The following is a 19,700-nucleotide window of genomic DNA, read 5'->3' as shown; positions in this document are numbered from 1 at the left end:
TCGATCCTGCGTCCCACGCTGGCGTAGCATTTATCGAATGTTGCGGAAGCGATGCATCACGTTGCAGAGTAGCCACCGCTACACCAGCGGGAAACTGTGGATAAAATTAGGGCATCAGCAAAAGCTCCGCGCCCGCGGCCGCTGTTTCGATCCTGCGTGCCACGCTGGTGTAGCATTTATCGAATGTCACGAAAAAGATGCATCACGCTGCTGTGTAGCCGCCGCTATACCAGCGGGCTAAGTGTGGATAAAATTTGGGCATCAGCAAAAGCTCCCCTGCCGCAGCCGCTGATTCGATCCTGCGTGCCACGCTGGTGTAGCATTTATGCTATGTCACGGAAGAGATGCATATTTTTGCTGTCTAGCCACCGCTATACCAGCAGGATAAGTGTGGATAAAATTACTGCATCAACAAAACCTCCCCACCTGCGGCCGCTGTTTCGATCCTGCGTCCCACGCTGGCGTAGCATTTATCGAATGTCACGTAAGAGATGCATCACGTTGCAGTGCAGCCACCGCTATACCTGCTGGATATGTGCGGATAAAATTAGGGCATCAGCAAAAGCTCCCCGCCCGCGGCCGCTGTTTCGATCCTGCGTCCCACGCTGGTGTAGCATTTATCGATTGTCATGAAAGAGATGCATCATGTTACAGTATAGCCACCGCTATACCAGTGGGATAAGAGTGGATAAAATTAGGGCATCAGCAAAAGCGCCCCGCAAGCGGCCGCTGTTTCGATCCTGCGCCCCACGCTGGCGTAGCATTTATCGAATGTTGCGGAAGCGATGCATCACGTTGCAGAGTAGCCACCGCTACACCAGCGGGAAACTGTGGGCAAATACTGCTATGGTTGAATTGTGTTTTGAAGTATGCTGTTTGTTTTTTCCGCCGAAAGCCTGTGTTCTGTAAGGATGTCTTATGTATTGTGTAAAAAATATTGAATGTGTGTTCTATTATGTAATGCTCTTTCTTGATTTTTGTAGCCTGTGGTGCCGCCTGTCATCCGGGTGGCGTGGCCTCGTCAGGCAAAGTATGCCTTTTGCCACGTCACCCTGGACAACCTTTTCGTTGTCTTAAATAAATTCTGAATGAATGAATGAAAAAAAATTAGGGCATCAGCAAAAGCTCCGCGCCCGCGGCCGCTGTTTCGATCCTGCGTGCCACGCTGGTGTAGCATTTATCGAATGTCACGAAAAAGATGCATCACGCTGCTGTGTAGCCGCCGCTATACCAGCGGGCTAAGTGTGGATAAAATTTGGGCATCAGCAAAAGCTCCCCTGCCGCAGCCGCTGATTCGATCCTGCGTGCCACGCTGGTGTAGCATTTATGCTATGTCACGGAAGAGATGCATATTTTTGCTGTCTAGCCACCGCTATACCAGCAGGATAAGTGTGGATAAAATTACTGCATCAACAAAACCTCCCCACCTGCGGCCGCTGTTTCGATCCTGCGTCCCACGCTGGCGTAGCATTTATCGAATGTCACGAAAGAGATGCATCACGTTGCAGTGCAGCCACCGCTATACCTGCTGGATATGTGCGGATAAAATTAGGGCATCAGCAAAAGCTCCCCGCCCGCGGCCGCTGTTTCGATCCTGCGTCCCACGCTGGTGTAGCATTTATCGATTGTCATGAAAGAGATGCATCTTGTTACAGTATAGCCACCGCTATACCAGTGGGATAAGAGTGGATAAAATTAGGGCATCAGCAAAAGCGCCCCGCACGCGGCCGCTGTTTCGATCCTGCGTCCCACGCTGGCGTAGCATTTATCGAATGTTGCGGAAGCGATGCATCACGTTGCAGAGTAGCCACCGCTACACCAGCGGGAAACTGTGGATAAAATTAGGGCATCAGCAAAAGCTCCGCGCCCGCGGCCGCTGTTTCGATCCTGCGTGCCACGCTGGTGTAGCATTTATCGAATGTCACGAAAAAGATGCATCACGCTGCTGTGTAGCCGCCGCTATACCAGCGGGCTAAGTGTGGATAAAATTTGGGCATCAGCAAAAGCTCCCCTGCCGCAGCCGCTGATTCGATCCTGCGTGCCACGCTGGTGTAGCATTTATGCTATGTCACGGAAGAGATGCATATTTTTGCTGTCTAGCCACCGCTATACCAGCGGGATAAGAGTGGATAAAATTAGGGTATCAGCAAAAGCTCCCCTGCCGAGCTGCTGTTTGGATCCTGCGTGCGACGCTGGTGTAGCATTTAACGTATGTCACGGAAGAGATCCATCATGCTGCTGTGTAGGCACCGCTATACCAGCGGGATAAGAGTGGATAAAATTAGGGTATCAGCAAAAGCTCCCCTGCCGCAGCTGCTGTTTCGATCCTGCGTGCGACGCTGGAGTAGCATTTAACGTAAGTCACGGAAGAGATGCATCACGCTGCTGTGTAGGCACCGCTATACCAGCGGGATAAGTGTGGATAAAATTAGGATATCAGCAAAAGCTCCCCGGCCGCAGCCGCTGTTTCCATCCTGCGTGCCACGCTGGTGTAGCATTTAACGTATGTCACGGAAGAGATGCATCACGTTGCAGAATAGCCACCGCTATACCAGCAGGATAAGTGTGGATAAAATTACTGCATCAGCAAAACCTCCCCACCTGCGGCCGCTGTTTCGATCCTGCGTCCCCCGCTGGCGTAGCATTTATCGAATGTCACGGAAGCGATGCATCACGTTGCAGAGTAGCCACCGCTATACCAGCGGGATAAGTGTGGATAAAATTAGCGTATCAGCAAAAGCTCCCCGCCCGCGGCCGCTGTTTCGATGCTGCGTCCCCCGCTGGTGTAGCATTTATCGATTGTCATGAAAGAGATGCATCATGTTACAGTATAGCCACAGCTATACCAGCGGAATATGTGTGGATAATATTACTGCAGCAGCAAAAGATCCCCGCCCGCGGCCGCTGTTTCGATCCTGCGTGCCACGCTGGTGTAGCATTTATCGAATGTCACGAAAAAGATGCATCACGCTGCTGTGTAGCCACCGCTATACCAGTGGGATAAAAGTGGATAAAATTAGGGCATCAGCAAAAGCGCCCCGCAAGCGGCCGCTGTTTCGATCCTGCGTCCCACGCTGGCGTAGCATTTATCGAATGTTGCGGAAGCGATGCATCACGTTGCAGAGTAGCCACCGCTACACCAGCGGGAAACTGTGGATAAAATTAGGGCATCAGCAAAAGCTCCGCGCCCGCGGCCGCTGTTTCGATCCTGCGTGCCATGCTGGTGTAGCATTTATCGAATGTCACGAAAAAGATGCATCACGCTGCTGTGTAGCCGCCGCTATACCAGCGGGCTAAGTGTGGATAAAATTTGGGCATCAGCAAAAGCTCCCATGCCGCAGCTGCTGTTTCGATCCTACGTGCCACGCTGGTGTAGCATTCAACGTATGTCACGGGAGAGATGTATCACGTTGCTGTGTAGCCACCGCTATACCAGCGGGATATGTGTGGATAAAATTACTGCATCAGCAAAAGCTCCCCGCCCTCGGCCGCTGTTTCGATCCAGCGTGCCACGCTGGTGTAGCATTTATCGAATGTCATGAAAGAGATGCATCATGTTACAGTGCAGCCACCGCTATACCAGCGGGATAAGTGTGGATAAAATTAGGGTATCCGCAAAAGCTCCGCGCCCGCGGCCGCTGTTTCGATCCTGCGTGCCACGCTGGTGTAGCATTTATCGGATGTCATGAAAAAGATGCATCACGCTGCTGAGTTGCCACCACTATACCAGCGGAATACGATTGGATAAAATTAGGGCATCAGCAAAAGCGCCCCGCAAGCGGCCGCTGTTTCGATCCTGCGTCCCACGCTGGCGTAGCATTTATCGAATGTCACGGAAGGGATGCATCACGTTGCAGAGTAGCCACCGCTACACCAGCGGGAAAACTGTGGATAAAATTAGGGCATCAGCAAAAGCTCCGCGCCCGCGGCCGCTGTTTCGATCCTGCGTGCCACGCTGGTGTAGCATTTATCGAATGTCACGAAAAAGATGCATCACGCTGCTGTGTATCCACCGCTATACCAGCGGGATAAGAGTGGATAAAATTACTGCATCAGCAAAAGCTCCCCGCCCTCGGCGGCTGTTTCGATCCAGCGTGCCACGCTGGTGTAGCATTTATCGAATGTCACGGAAGAGATGTATCACGTTGCAGAGTAGCCACCGCTATACCAGCGGGCTAAGTGTGGATAAAATTAGGGTATCAGCAAACCCTCCTCGGCCGCGGCCGCTGTTTCCATCCTGCGTGCCACACTGGTGTAGCATTTATCGTATGTCACGAAAAAGATGCATCATGTTAGAGTGTAGCCACCGCTATACCTGCGGGATATGTGTGGATAAAATTAGGGCTTCAGCAAAAGCTCCCCGCCCTCGGCCGCTGTTTCGATCCTGTGTGCCACGCTGGTGTAGCATTTATCGTATGTCACGAAAGAGATGCATCAGGTTACAGTATAGCCACCGCTATACCAGCGGGCTAAGTGTGGATAAAATTAGGGTATCAGCAAACCCTCCTCGGCCGCGGCCGCTGTTTCCATCCTGCGTGCCACGCTGGTGTAGCATTTATCGTATGTCACGAAAAAGATGCATCATGTTAGAGTGTAGCCACCGCTATACCTGCGGGATATGTGTGGATAAAATTAGGGCATCAGCAAAAGCTCCCCGGCCGCGGCCGCTGTTTCGATCCTGCGTCCCACGCTGGCGTAGCATTTATCGAATGTCACGAAAGAGATGCATCACGTTGCTGTGTAGCCGCAGCTATACCAGCGGGATAAGTGTGGATAAAATTACTGCATCAGCAAATCCTCCCCACCTGCGGCCGCTGTTTCGATCCTGCGTCCCACGCTGGCGTAGCATTTATCGAATGTCACGAAAGAGATGCATCACGTTGCAGTGTAGCCACCGCTATACCTGCTGGATATGTGCGGATAAAATTAGTGCATCAGCAAAAGCTCCCCGCCCGCGGCCGCTGTTTCGATCCTGCGTCCCACGCTGGCGTAGCATTTATCGAATGTCACGAAAGAGATGCATCACGTTGCTGTGTAGTCACCGCTATACCAGCGGGATAAGAGTGAATAAAATTAGGGTATCAGAAAAAGCTTCCCGGCCGCGGCCGCTGTTTCGATCCAGCATCCCACGCTGGCGTAGCATTTATCCAATGTCACCAAAGAGATGCATCACGTTGCTGTGTAGCCACCGCTATACCAGCAGGATAAGTGTGGATAAAATTACTGCATCAACAAAACCTCCCCACCTGCGGCCGCTGTTTCGATCCTGCGTCCCACGCTGGCGTAGCATTTATCGAATGTCACGAAAGTGATGCATCACGTTGCAGTGCAGCCACCGGTATACCTGCTGGATATGTGCGGATAAAATTAGGGCATCAGCAAAAGCTCCCCGCCCGCGGCCGCTGTTTCGATCCTGCGTCCCACGCTGGTGTAGCATTTATCGATTGTCATGAAAGAGATGCATCATGTTACAGTATAGCCACCGCTGTACCAGTGGGATAAGAGCGGATAAAATTAGGGCATCAGTAAAGCGCCCCGCAAGCGGCCGCTGTTTCGATCCTGCGTCCCACGCTGGCGTAGCATTTATCGAATGTCACGGAAGCGATGCATCACGTTTCAGAGTAGCCACCGCTATACCAGCGGGATAAGTGTGGATAAAATTAGCGTATCAGCAAAAGCTCCCCGCCCGCGGCCGCTGTTTCGATCCTGCGTCCCCCGCTGGTGTAGCATTTATCGATTGTCATGAAAGAGATGCATCATGTTACAGTATAGCCACAGCTATACCAGCGGGATAAGTGTGCATAAAATTAGCGTATCAGCAAAAGCTCCCCGCCCGCGGCCGCTGTTTCGATCCTGCGTCCCCCGCTGGTGTAGCATTTATCGATTGTCATGAAAGAGATGCATCATGTTACAGTATAGCCACAGCTATACCAGCGGAATATGTGTGGATAATATTACTGCAGCAGCAAAAGCTCCACGCCCGCGGCCGCTGTTTCGATCCTGTGTGCCACACTGGTGTAGCATTTATCGAATGTCACGAAAAAGATGCATCACTCTGCTGTGTAGCCACCGCTATACCAGTGGGATAAGAGTGGATAAAATTAGGGCATCAGCAAAAGCGCCCCGCAAGCGGCCGCTGTTTCGATCCTGCGTCCCACGCTGGCGTAGCATTTATCGAATGTTGCGGAAGCGATGCATCACGTTGCAGAGTAGCCACCGCTACACCAGCGGGAAACTGTGGATAAAATTAGGGCATCAGCAAAAGCTCCGCGCCCGCGGCCGCTGTTTCGATCCTACGTGCCACGCTGGTGTAGCATTTATCGAATGTCACGAAAAAGATGCATCACGCTGCAGTGTAGCCGCCGCTATACCAGCGGGCTAAGTGTGGATAAAATTTGGGCATCAGCAAAAGCTCCCCTGCCGCAGCCGCTGTTTCGATCCTGCGTGCCACGCTCGTGTAGCATTTATGCTATGTCACGGAAGAGATGCATATTTTTGCTGTCTAGCCACCGCTATACCAGCGGGATAAGAGTGCATAAAATCAGGGTATCAGCAAAAGCTCCCCTGCCGCAGCTGCTGTTTCGATCCTGCGTGCCACGCTGGTGTAGCATTCAACGTATGTCACGGGAGAGATGTATCACGTTGCTGTGTAGCCACCGCTATACCAGCGGGATATGTGTGGATAAAATTACTGCATCAGCAAAAGCTCCCCGCCCTCGGCCGCTGTTTCGATCCAGCGTGCCACGCTGGTGTAGCATTTATCGAATGTCATGAAAGAGATGCATCATGTTACAGTGCAGCCACCGCTATACCAGCGGGATAAGTGTGGATAAAATTAGGGTATCCGCAAAAGCTCCGCGCCCGCGGCCGCTGTTTCGATCCTGCGTGCCACGCTGGTGTAGCATTTCTCGGATGTCATGAAAAAGATGCATCACGCTGCTGAGTGGCCACCACTATACCAGCGGAATACGATTGGATAAAATTAGGGCATCAGCAAAAGCGCCCCGCAAGCGGCCGCTGTTTCGATCCTGCGTCCCACGCTGGCGTAGCATTTATCGAATGTCGCGGAAGGGATGCATCACGTTGCAGAGTAGCCACCGCTACACCAGCGGGAAAACTGTGGATAAAATTAGGGCATCAGCAAAAGCTCCGCGCCCGCGGCCGCTGTTTCGATCCTGCGTGCCACGCTGGTGTAGCATTTATCGAATGTCACGAAAAAGATGCATCACGCTGCTGTGTATCCACCGCTATACCAGCGGGATAAAAGTGGATAAAATTACTGCATCAGCAAAAGCTCCCCGCCCTCGGCCGCTGTTTCGATCCTGCGTGCCACGCTGGTGTAGCATTTATGCTATGTCACGGAAGAGATGTATCACGTTGCTGTGTAGCCACCGCTATACCAGCGGGATAAGAGTGGATAAAATTAGGGTATCAGCAAAAGCTCCCCTGCCGAGCTGCTGTTTGGATCCTGCGTGCGACGCTGGTGTAGCATTTAACGTATGTCACGGAAGAGATGCATCACGCTGCTGTGTAGGCACCGCTATACCAGCGGGATAAGTGTGGATAAAATTAGGATATCAGCAAAAGCTCCCCGGCCGCAGCCGCTGTTTCGATCCTGCGTGCCACGCTGGTGTAGCATTTAACGTATGTCACGGAAGAGATGCATCACGTTGCAGAATAGCCACCGCTATACCAGCAGGATAAGTGTGGATAAAATTACTGCATCAGCAAAACCTCCCCACCTGCGGCCGCTGTTTCGATCCTGCGTCCCACGCTGGCGTAGCATTTATCGAATGTCACGGAAGCGATGCATTACGTTGCAGAGTAGCCACCGCTATACCAGCGGGATAAGTGTGGATAAAATTAGCGTATCAGCAAAAGCTCCCCGCCCGCGGCCGCTGTTTCGATCCTGCGTCCCCCGCTGGTGTAGCATTTATCGATTGTCATGAAAGAGATGCATCATGTTACAGTATAGCCACAGCTATACCAGCGGGATAAGTGTGGATAAAATTAGCGTATCAGCAAAAGCTCCCCGCCCGCGGCCGCTGTTTCGATCCTGCGTGCCACGCTGGTGTAGCAGTTATCGAATGTCACGAAAAAGATGCATCACGCTGCTGTGTAGCCACCGCTATACCAGTGGGATAAAAGTGGATAAAATTAGGGCATCAGCAAAAGCGCCCCGCAAGCGGCCGCTGTTTCGATCCTGCGTCCCACGCTGGCGTAGCATTTATCGAATGTTGCGCAAGCGATGCATCACGTTGCAGAGTAGCCACCGCTACACCAGCGGGAAACTGTGGATAAAATTAGGGCATCAGCAAAAGCTCCGCGCCCGCGGCCGCTGTTTCGATCCTGCGTGCCATGCTGGTGTAGCATTTATCGAATGTCACGAAAAAGATGCATCACGCTGCTGTGTAGCCGCCGCTATACCAGCGGGCTAAGTGTGGATAAAATTTGGGCATCAGCAAAAGCTCCCCTGCCGCAGCCGCTGTTTCGATCCTGCGTGCCACGCTCGTGTAGCATTTATGCTATGTCACGGAAGAGATGCATATTTTTGCTGTCTAGCCACCGCTATACCAGCGGGATAAGAGTGCATAAAATCAGGGTATCAGCAAAAGCTCCCCTGCCGCAGCTGCTGTTTCGATCCTGCGTGCCGCGCTGGTGTAGCATTCAACGTATGTCACGGGAGAGATGTATCACGTTGCTGTGTAGCCACCGCTATACCAGCGGGATATGTGTGGATAAAATTACTGCATCAGCAAAAGCTCCCCGCCCTCGGCCGCTGTTTCGATCCAGCGTGCCACGCTGGTGTAGCATTTATCGAATGTCATGAAAGAGATGCATCATGTTACAGTGCAGCCACCGCTATACCAGCGGGATAAGTGTGGATAAAATTAGGGTATCCGCAAAAGCTCCGCGCCCGCGGCCGCTGTTTCGATCCTGCGTGCCACGCTGGTGTAGCATTTCTCGGATGTCATGAAAAAGATGCATCACGCTGCTGAGTGGCCACCACTATACCAGCGGAATACGATTGGATAAAATTAGGGCATCAGCAAAAGCGCCCCGCAAGCGGCCGCTGTTTCGATCCTGCGTCCCACGCTGGCGTAGCATTTATCGAATGTCACGGAAGGGATGCATCACGTTGCAGAGTAGCCACCGCTACACCAGCGGGAAAACTGTGGATAAAATTAGGGCATCAGCAAAAGCTCCGCGCCCGCGGCCGCTGTTTCGATCCTGCGTGCCACGCTGGTGTAGCATTTATCGAATGTCACGAAAAAGATGCATCACGCTGCTGTGTATCCACCGCTATACCAGCGGGATAAAAGTGGATAAAATTACTGCATCAGCAAAAGCTCCCCGCCCTCGGCCGCTGTTTCGATCCAGCGTGCCACGCTGGTGTCGCATTTATCGAATGTCACGAAAGAGATGCATCATGTTACAGTATAGCCACCACTATACCAGCGGGATAAGTGTGGATAAAATTAGGGTATCAGCAAAAGCTCCCCGCCCGCGGCCGCTGTTTCGATCCTGCGTCCCACGCTGGCGTAGCATTTATCGAATGTCACGGAAGAGATGTATCACGTTGCAGAGTAGCCACCGCTATACCAGCGGGCTAAGTGTGGATAAAATTAGGGTATCAGCAAACCCTCCTCGGCCGCGGCCGATGTTTCCATCCTGCGTGCCACGCTGGTGTAGCATTTATCGTATGTCACGAAAAAGATGCATCATGTTAGAGTGTAGCCACCGCTATACCTGCGGGATATGTGTGGATAAAATTAGGGCATCAGCAAAAGCTCCCCGACCTCGGCCGCTGTTTCGATCCTGTGTGCCACGCTGGTGTAGCATTTATCGTATGTCACGAAAGAGATGCATCAGGTTACAGTATAGCCACCGCTATACCTGCTGGATATGTGCGGATAAAATTAGGGCATCAGGAAAAGCTCCCCGGCCGCGGCCGCTGTTTCGATCCTGCGTCCCACGCTGGCGTAGCATTTATCGAATGTCACGAAAGAGATGCATCACGTTGCTGTGTAGCCGCCGCTATACCAGCGGGATAAGAGTGAATAAAATTAGGGTATCAGAAAAAGCTACCCGGCCGCGGCCGCTGTTTCGATCCAGCGTCCCACGCTGGCGTAGCATTTATGCAATGTCACGAAAGAGATGCATCACGTTGCTGTGTAGCCACCGCTGTACCAGCGGGATAAGTGTGGATAAAATTACTGCATCAGCAAATCCTCCCCACCTGCGGCCGCTGTTTCGATCCTGCGTCCCACGCTGGCGTAGCATTTATCGAATGTCGCGAAAGAGATGCATCACGTTGCTGTGTAGCCACCGCTATACCAGAGGGATATGTGTGGATAAAATTACTGCATCAGCAAATCCTCCCCACCTGCGGCCGCTGTTTCGATCCTGCGTCCCACGCTGGCGTAGCATTTATCGAATGTCACGGAAGAGATGTATCACGTTGCAGAGTAGCCACCGCTATACCAGCGGGCTAAGTGTGGATAAAATTAGGGTATCAGCAAACCCTCCTCGGCCGCGGCCGCTCTTTCCATCCTGCGTGCCACGCTGGTGTAGCATTTATCGTATGTCACGAAAAAGATGCATCATGTTAGAGTGTAGCCACCGCTATACCTGCGGGATATGTGTGGATAAAATTAGGGCATCAGCAAAAGCTCCCCGCCCTCGGCCGCTGTTTCGATCCTGTGTGCCACGCTGGTGTAGCATTTATCGTATGTCACGAAAGAGATGCATCAGGTTACAGTATAGCCACCGCTATACCTGCGGGATATGTGTGGATAAAATTAGGGCATCAGCAAAAGCTCCCCGCCCGCGGCCGCTGTTTCGATCCTGCGTCCCATGCTGGTGTAGCATTTATCGATTGTCATGAAAGAGATGCATCATGTTACAGTATAGCCACCGCTACACCAGCGGAATATGTGTGGATAATATTACTGCAGCAGCAAAAGCTCCCCGCCCGCGGCCGCTGTTTCGATCCTGCGTGCCACGCTGGTGTAGCATTTATCGTATGTCACGAAACAGATGCATCAGGTTACAGTATAGCCACCGCTATACCAGCAGGATAAGTGTGGATAAAATTAGGGTATCAGCAAAAGCTCCCCGGCCGCGGCCGCTGTTTCGATACTGCGTCCCACGCTGGCGTAGCATTTATCAAATGTCACGAAAGAGATGCATCATGTTACAGTATAGCCACCGTTATACCAGCGGAATATGTGTGGATAATATTACTGCAGCAGCAAAAGCTCCCCGCCCGCGGCCGCTGTTTCGATCCTGCGTGCCACGCTGGTGTAGCATTTATCGTATGTCACGAAAGAGACGCATCAGGTTACAGTATAGCCACCGCTATACCAGCATGATAAGTGTGGATAAAGTTAGGGTATCAGCAAAAGCTCCCCGCCCACGGCCGCTGTTTCGATCCTACATCCCACGCTGGTGTAGCATTTATCGTATGCTACGAAAGGGACGCATCATGTTACAGTATAGCCACCACTATGCAATCGGGGTATGTGTGTAAAAAATTAGAGCATCAGCAAAAGCTCCCCGGCCGCGGCCTCGGCCGCTGTTTAGATCCTGCGTGCCACGCTGGTGTAGCATTTATCGTATGTCACGAAACGGATGCATCAGGATACAGTATAGCCACCGCTATACCAGCAGGATAAGTGTGGATAAAATTAGGGTATCAGCAAAAGCTCCCCGGCCGCGGCCGCTGTTTCGATACTGCGTCCCACGCTGGTGTAGCATTTATCGTATGTCACGAAAGAGACGCATCAGGTTACAGTATAGCCACCGCTATACCAGCAGGATAAGTGTGGATAAAGTTAGGGTATCAGCAAAAGCTCACCGCCCGCGGCCGCTGTTTAGATCCTGCGTCCCACGCTGGTGTAGCATTTATCGATTGTCATGAAAGAGATGCATCACGTTACAGTATAACCACCGCTATACCAGCAGGATAAGTGTGGATAAAATTAGGGCATCAGCAAAAGCTCCCCGCCCGCGGCCGCTGTTTAGATCCTGCGTGCCACGCTGGTGTAGCATTTATCGTATGTCACGAAAGAGATGCATCATGTTACAGTATAACCACCGCTATACCAGCAGGATAAGTGTGGATAAAATTAGGGCATCAGCAAAAGCTCCCCGCCCGCGGCCGCTGTTTCGATCCAGCGTGCCACGCTGGAGTAGCATTTATCGAATGTCATGAAAGAGATGCATCATGTTACAGTGCAGCCACCGCTATTCCAGCGGGATAAGTGTGGATAAAATTAGGGTATCAGCAAAAGCTCCCCTGCCGCAGCTGCTGTTTCGATCCTGCGTGCCACGCTGGTGTAGCATTTGACGTATGTCACGAAAGAGATGCATCAGGTTACAGTATAGCCACCGCTATACCAGCAGGATAAGTGTGCATAAAATTAGGGCATCAGCAAAAGCTCCCCGCCCGCGGCCGCTGTTTCGATCCTGCGTGCCACGCTGGTGTAGCATTTATCGTATGCTACGAAAGGGACGCATCATGTTACAGTATAGCCACCACTATGCAATCGGGGTATGTGTGTAAAAAATTAGTGCATCAGCAAAAGCTCCCCGGCCGCGGCCTCGGCCGCTGTTTAGATCCTGCGTGCCATGCTGGTGTAGCATTTATCGTATGTCACGAAACGGATGCATCAGGATACAGTATAGCCACCGCTATACCAGCAGGATACGTGTGGATAAAATTAGGGTATCAGCAAAAGCTCCCCGGCCGCGGCCGCCGTTTCGATACTGCGTCCCACGCTGGCGTAGCATTTATCGTATGTCACGAAAGAGATGCATCATGTTACAGTATAGCCACCGCTATACCAGCAGGATAAGTGTGGATAAATTTAGGGCATCAGCAAAAGCTCACCGCCCGCGGCCGCTGTTTAGATCCTGCCTCCCACGCTGGTGTAGCATTTATCGTATGTCACGAAAGAGATGCATCATGTTACAGCATAGCCACCGCTATACCAGCAGGATAAGTGTGGATAAAATTAGGGCATCAGCAAAAGCTCCCCGCCCGCGGCCGCTGTTTCGATCCTGCGTCCCACGCTGGTGTAGCATTTATCGATTGCCATGAAACAGATGCATCATGTTACAGTATAGCCACCGCTATACCAGCGGATTATGTGTGGATAATATTACTGCAGCAGCAAAAGCTCCCCGCCCGCGGCCGCTGTTTCGATCCTGCGTGCCACGCTGGTGTAGCATTTATCGAATGTCACGAAAAAGACGCATCACGCTGCTGAGTAGCCACCGCTGTACTAGCGGGATACGAATGGATAAAATTAGGGCATCAGCAAATGCGCCCCGCAAGCGGCCGCTGTTTGGATCCTGCGTCCCACGCTGGCGTCGCATTTATCGAATGTCACGAAAGAGATGCATCACGTTGCTGTGTAGTCACCGCTATACCAGCGGGATAAGAGTGAATAAAATTAGGGTATCAGAAAAAGCTACCCGGCCGCGGCCGCTGTTTCGATCCTGCGTCCCACGATGGCGTAGCATTTATCCAATGTCACGAAAAAGATGCCTCACGTTGCTGTGTACCCACCGCTATACCAGCGGGATAAGTGTGGATAAAATTACTGCAGCAGCAAATGCTCCCCGCCCGCGGCCGCTGTTTCGATCCTGCGTGCCACGCTGGTGTAGCATCTATCTTAAGTCACGAAAGAGATGCATCAGGTTACAGTATAGCCACCGCTATACCAGCGGGATAAGTGTGGATAAAATTAGGGTATCAGCAAAAGCTCCCCGCCCGCGGCCGCTGTTTCGATCCTGCGTCCCACGCTGGTGTAGCATTTATCGATTGTCATGAAAGAGATGCATCATGTTACAGTATAGCCACCGCTATACCAGCGGAATATGTGTTGATAATATTACTGCAGCAGCAAAAGCTCCCCGCCCGCGGCCGCTGTTGCGATCCTGCGTGCCACGCTGATGTAGCATTTATCGTATGTCACGAAACCGATGCATCAGGTTACAGTATAGCCACCGCTATACGAGCAGGATAAGAGTGGATAAAATTAGGGTATCAGCAAAAGCTCCCCGCCCGCGGCCGCTGTTTCGATCCTGCGTCCCACGCTGGTGTAGCATTTATCGATTGTCATGAAAGAGATGCATCATGTTACAGTATAGCCACCGCATTACCAGCTGAATATGTGTGGATAATATTACTGCAGCAGCAAAAGCTCCCCGCCGGCGGCCGCTGTTTCGATCCTGCGTGCCACCCTGGTGTAGCATTTATCGAATGTCACGAAAAAGATGCATCACGCTGCTGTGTAGCCACCGCTATACCAGTGGGATAAGAGTGGATAAAATTAGGGCATCAGCAAAAGCGCCCCGCAAGCGGCCGCTGTTTCGATCCTGCGTCCCACGCTGGCGTAGCATTTATCGAATGTCACGGAAGCGATGCATCACGTTGCAGAGTAGCCACCGCTATACACCAGCGGGAAACTGTGGATAAAATTAGGGCATCAGCAAAAGCTCCGCGCCCGCGGCCGCTGTTTTGATCCTGCGTGCCACGCTGGTGTAGCATTTATCGAATGTCACGAAAAAGATGCATCACGCTGCTGTGTAGCCGCCGCTATACCAGCGGGATAAGAGTGGATAAAATTAGGGTATCAGCAAAAGCTCCCCTGCCGCAGCTGCTGTTTCGATCCTGCGTGCCACGCTGGTGTAGCATTTATCGAATGTCACGAAAGAGATGCATCGGGTTACAGTATAGCCACCGCTATACCTGCTGGATAAGTGTGGATAAAATTAGGGCATCAGCAAAAGCTCCTCGGCCACGGCCGCTGTTTCGATCCTGCGTCCCACGCTGGTGTAGCATTTATCGAATGTCACGAAAGATATGCATCACGTTGCTGTGTAGCCACCGCTATACCAGCGGGATAAGTGTGGATAAAATTACTGCATCAGCAAATCCTCCCCACCTGCGGCCGCTGTTTCGATCCTGCGTCCCACGCTGGCGTAGCATTTATCGAATGTCACGAAAGAGATGCATCACGTTGCAGTGTAGCCACCGCTATACCTGCTGGATATGTGCGGATAAAATTAGGGCATCAGCAAAAGCTCCCCACCTGCGGCTGCTGTTTCGATCCTGCGTCCCACGCTGGTGTAGCATTTATCGAATGTCACGAAAAAGACGCATCACGTTGCAGAGTAGCCACCGCTACACCAGCGGGAAAACTGTGGATAAAATTAGGGCATCAGCAAAAGCTCCCCGCCCTCGGCCGCTGTTTCGATCCAGCATGCCACGCTGGTGTAGCATTTATCGAATGTCACGAAAGAGATGCATCAGGCTACAGTATAGCCACCGCTATACCTGCTGGATATGTGCGGATAAAATTAGGGCATCAGCAAAAGCTCCTCGGCCGCGGCCGCTGTTTCGATCTTGCGTCCCACGCTGGCGTTGCATTTATCGAATGTCACGAAAGAGATGCATCACGTTGCTGTGTAGTCACCGCTATACCAGCGGGATAAGAGTGAATAAAATTAGGGTATCAGAAAAAGCTACCAGCCGCGGCCGCTGTTTCGATCCTGCGTCCCACGCTGGCGTAGCATTTATCCAAGGTCACGAAAAAGATGCATCACGTTGCTGTGTACCCACCGCTATAGCAGCGGGATAAGTGTGGATAAAATTACTGCATCAGCAAAACCTCCCCACCTGCGGCTGCTGTTTCGATCCTGCGTCCCACGCTGGTGTAGCATTTATCGTATGTCACGAAAGAGATGCATCAGGTTACAGTATAGCCACCGCTATACCAGCTGGATATGTGCGGATAAAATTAGGGCATCAGCAAAAGCTCCCCGGCCGCGGCCGCTGTTTCGATCCTGCGTCCCACGCTGGCGTAGCATTTATCGAATGTCATGAAAGAGATGCATCACGTTGCAGTGCAGCCACCGCTATACCTGCTGGATATGTGCGGATAAAATTAGGGCATCAGCAAAAGCTCCCCGCCCGCGGCCGCTGTTTCGATCCTGCGTCCCACGCTGGTGTAGCATTTATCGATTGCCATGAAAGAGATGCATCATGTTACAGTATAGCCACCGCTATACCAGCGGATTACGTGTGGATAATATTACTGCAGCAGCAAAAGCTCCGCGCCCGCGGCCGCTGTTTTGATCCTGCGTGCCACGCTGGTGTAGCATTTATCGAATGTCACGAAAAAGATGCATCACGCTGCTGTGTAGCCGCCGCTATACCAGCAGGATAAGTGTGGATAAAATTAGGGTATCAGCAAAAGCTCCCCGGCCGCGGCCGCTGTTTCGATACTGCGTCCCACGCTGGCGTAGCATTTATCGAATGTCACGAAAGAGATGCATCATGTTACAGAATAGCCACCGCTATACCAGCGGAATATGTGTGGATAATATTACTGCAGCAGCAAAAGCTCCCCGCCCGCGGCCGCTGTTTCGATCCTGCGTGCCACGCTGGTGTAGCATTTATCGTATGTCACGAAAGAGACGCATCAGGTTACAGTATAGCCACCGCTACACCAGCAGGATAAGTGTGGATAAAGATAGGGTATCAGCAAAAGCTCCCCGCCCACGGCAGCTGTTTCGATCCTACGTCCCACGCTGGTGTAGCATTTATCGATTGTCATGAAAGAGATGCATCATGTTACAGTATAACCACCGCTATACCAGGAGGATAAGTGTGGATAAAATTAGGGCATCAGCAAAAGCTCCCCGCCCGCGGCCGTTGTTTAGATCCTGCGTGCCACGCTGGTGTAGCATTTATCGTATGTCACGAAAGAGATCCATCATGTTACAGTATAGCCACCGCTATACCAGCAGGATAAGTGTGGATAAAATTAGGGTATCAGCAAAAGCACCCCGGCCGCGGCCGCTGTTTCGATCCTGCGTCCCACGCTGGCGTAGCATTTATCGAATGTCACGAAAGAGATGCATCACGTTGCTGTGTAGTCACCGCTATACCAGCGGGATAAGAGTGAATAAAATTAGGGTATCAGAAAAAGCTACCCGGCCGCGGCCGCTGTTTCGATCCTGCGTGCCACGCTGGTGTAGAATTTATCGTATGTCACGAAAGAGATGCATCAGGTTACAGTATAGCCACCGCTATACCAGCAGGATAAGTGTGGATAAAGTTAGGGTATCAGCAAAAGCTCCCCGCCCACGGCCGTTGTTTCGATCCTGCGTCCCACGCTGGTGTAGCATTTATCGTATGCTACGAAAGGGACGCATCATGTTACAGTATAGCCACCACTATGCAATCGGGGTATGTGTGTAAAAAATTAGAGCATCAGCAAAAGCTCCCCGCCCGCGGCCGTTGTTTAGATCCTGCGTGCCACGCTGGTGTAGCATTTATCGTATGTCACGAAAGAGATGCATCATGTTACAGTATAGCCACCGCTATGCCAGCAGGATAAGTGTGGATAAAATTAGGGTATCAGCAAAAGCACCCCGGCCGCGGCCGCTGTTTCGATCCTGCGTGCCACGCTGGTGTAGCATTTATCGTATGACACGAAAGAGACGCATCAGGTTACAGTATAGCCACCGCTACACTAGCAGGATATGTGCGGATAAAATTAGGGCATCAGCAAAAGCTCACCGCCCGCGGCCGCTGTTTAGATCCTGCCTCCCACGCTGGTGTAGCATTTATCGTATGTCACGAAAGAGATGCATCATGTTACAGCATAGCCACCGCTATACCAGCAGGATAAGTGTGGATAAAATTAGGGCATCAGCAAAAGCTCCCCGCCCGCGGCCGCTGTTTCGATCCTGCGTCCCACGCTGGTGTAGCATTTATCGATTGCCATGAAACAGATGCATCATGTTACAGTATAGCCACCGCTATACCAGCGGATTATGTGTGGATAATATTACTGCAGCAGCAAAAGCTCCCCGCCCGCGGCCGCTGTTTCGATCCTGCGTGCCACGCTGGTGTAGCATTTATCGAATGTCACGAAAAAGACGCATCACGCTGCTGAGTAGCCACCGCTGTACTAGCGGGATACGAATGGATAAAATTAGGGCATCAGCAAATGCGCCCCGCAAGCGGCCGCTGTTTGGATCCTGCGTCCCACGCTGGCGTCGCATTTATCGAATGTCACGAAAGAGATGCATCACGTTGCTGTGTAGTCACCGCTATACCAGCGGGATAAGAGTGAATAAAATTAGGGTATCAGAAAAAGCTACCCGGCCGCGGCCGCTGTTTCGATCCTGCGTCCCACGATGGCGTAGCATTTATCCAATGTCACGAAAAAGATGCCTCACGTTGCTGTGTACCCACCGCTATACCAGCGGGATAAGTGTGGATAAAATTACTGCAGCAGCAAATGCTCCCCGCCCGCGGCCGCTGTTTCGATCCTGCGTGCCACGCTGGTGTAGCATCTATCTTAAGTCACGAAAGAGATGCATCAGGTTACAGTATAGCCACCGCTATACCAGCGGGATAAGTGTGGATAAAATTAGGGTATCAGCAAAAGCTCCCCGCCCGCGGCCGCTGTTTCGATCCTGCGTCCCACGCTGGTGTAGCATTTATCGATTGTCATGAAAGAGATGCATCATGTTACAGTATAGCCACCGCTATACCAGCGGAATATGTGTTGATAATATTACTGCAGCAGCAAAAGCTCCCCGCCCGCGGCCGCTGTTGCGATCCTGCGTGCCACGCTGATGTAGCATTTATCGTATGTCACGAAACCGATGCATCAGGTTACAGTATAGCCACCGCTATACGAGCAGGATAAGAGTGGATAAAATTAGGGTATCAGCAAAAGCTCCCCGCCCGCGGCCGCTGTTTCGATCCTGCGTCCCACGCTGGTGTAGCATTTATCGATTGTCATGAAAGAGATGCATCATGTTACAGTATAGCCACCGCATTACCAGCTGAATATGTGTGGATAATATTACTGCAGCAGCAAAAGCTCCCCGCCGGCGGCCGCTGTTTCGATCCTGCGTGCCACCCTGGTGTAGCATTTATCGAATGTCACGAAAAAGATGCATCACGCTGCTGTGTAGCCACCGCTATACCAGTGGGATAAGAGTGGATAAAATTAGGGCATCAGCAAAAGCGCCCCGCAAGCGGCCGCTGTTTCGATCCTGCGTCCCACGCTGGCGTAGCATTTATCGAATGTCACGGAAGCGATGCATCACGTTGCAGAGTAGCCACCGCTATACACCAGCGGGAAACTGTGGATAAAATTAGGGCATCAGCAAAAGCTCCGCGCCCGCGGCCGCTGTTTTGATCCTGCGTGCCACGCTGGTGTAGCATTTATCGAATGTCACGAAAAAGATGCATCACGCTGCTGTGTAGCCGCCGCTATACCAGCGGGATAAGAGTGGATAAAATTAGGGTATCAGCAAAAGCTCCCCTGCCGCAGCTGCTGTTTCGATCCTGCGTGCCACGCTGGTGTAGCATTTATCGAATGTCACGAAAGAGATGCATCGGGTTACAGTATAGCCACCGCTATACCTGCTGGATAAGTGTGGATAAAATTAGGGCATCAGCAAAAGCTCCTCGGCCACGGCCGCTGTTTCGATCCTGCGTCCCACGCTGGTGTAGCATTTATCGAATGTCACGAAAGATATGCATCACGTTGCTGTGTAGCCACCGCTATACCAGCGGGATAAGTGTGGATAAAATTACTGCATCAGCAAATCCTCCCCACCTGCGGCCGCTGTTTCGATCCTGCGTCCCACGCTGGCGT

The sequence above is a fragment of the Dermacentor variabilis genome, unplaced genomic scaffold, assembly GCF_050947875.1.
Source record: "Dermacentor variabilis isolate Ectoservices unplaced genomic scaffold, ASM5094787v1 scaffold_12, whole genome shotgun sequence".
Classification (NCBI taxonomy): Eukaryota; Metazoa; Arthropoda; class Arachnida; order Ixodida; family Ixodidae; genus Dermacentor; species Dermacentor variabilis.
The sequence above is the reverse complement of the archived record's forward strand: the minus strand, read 5'-3'. Positions refer to the sequence as shown.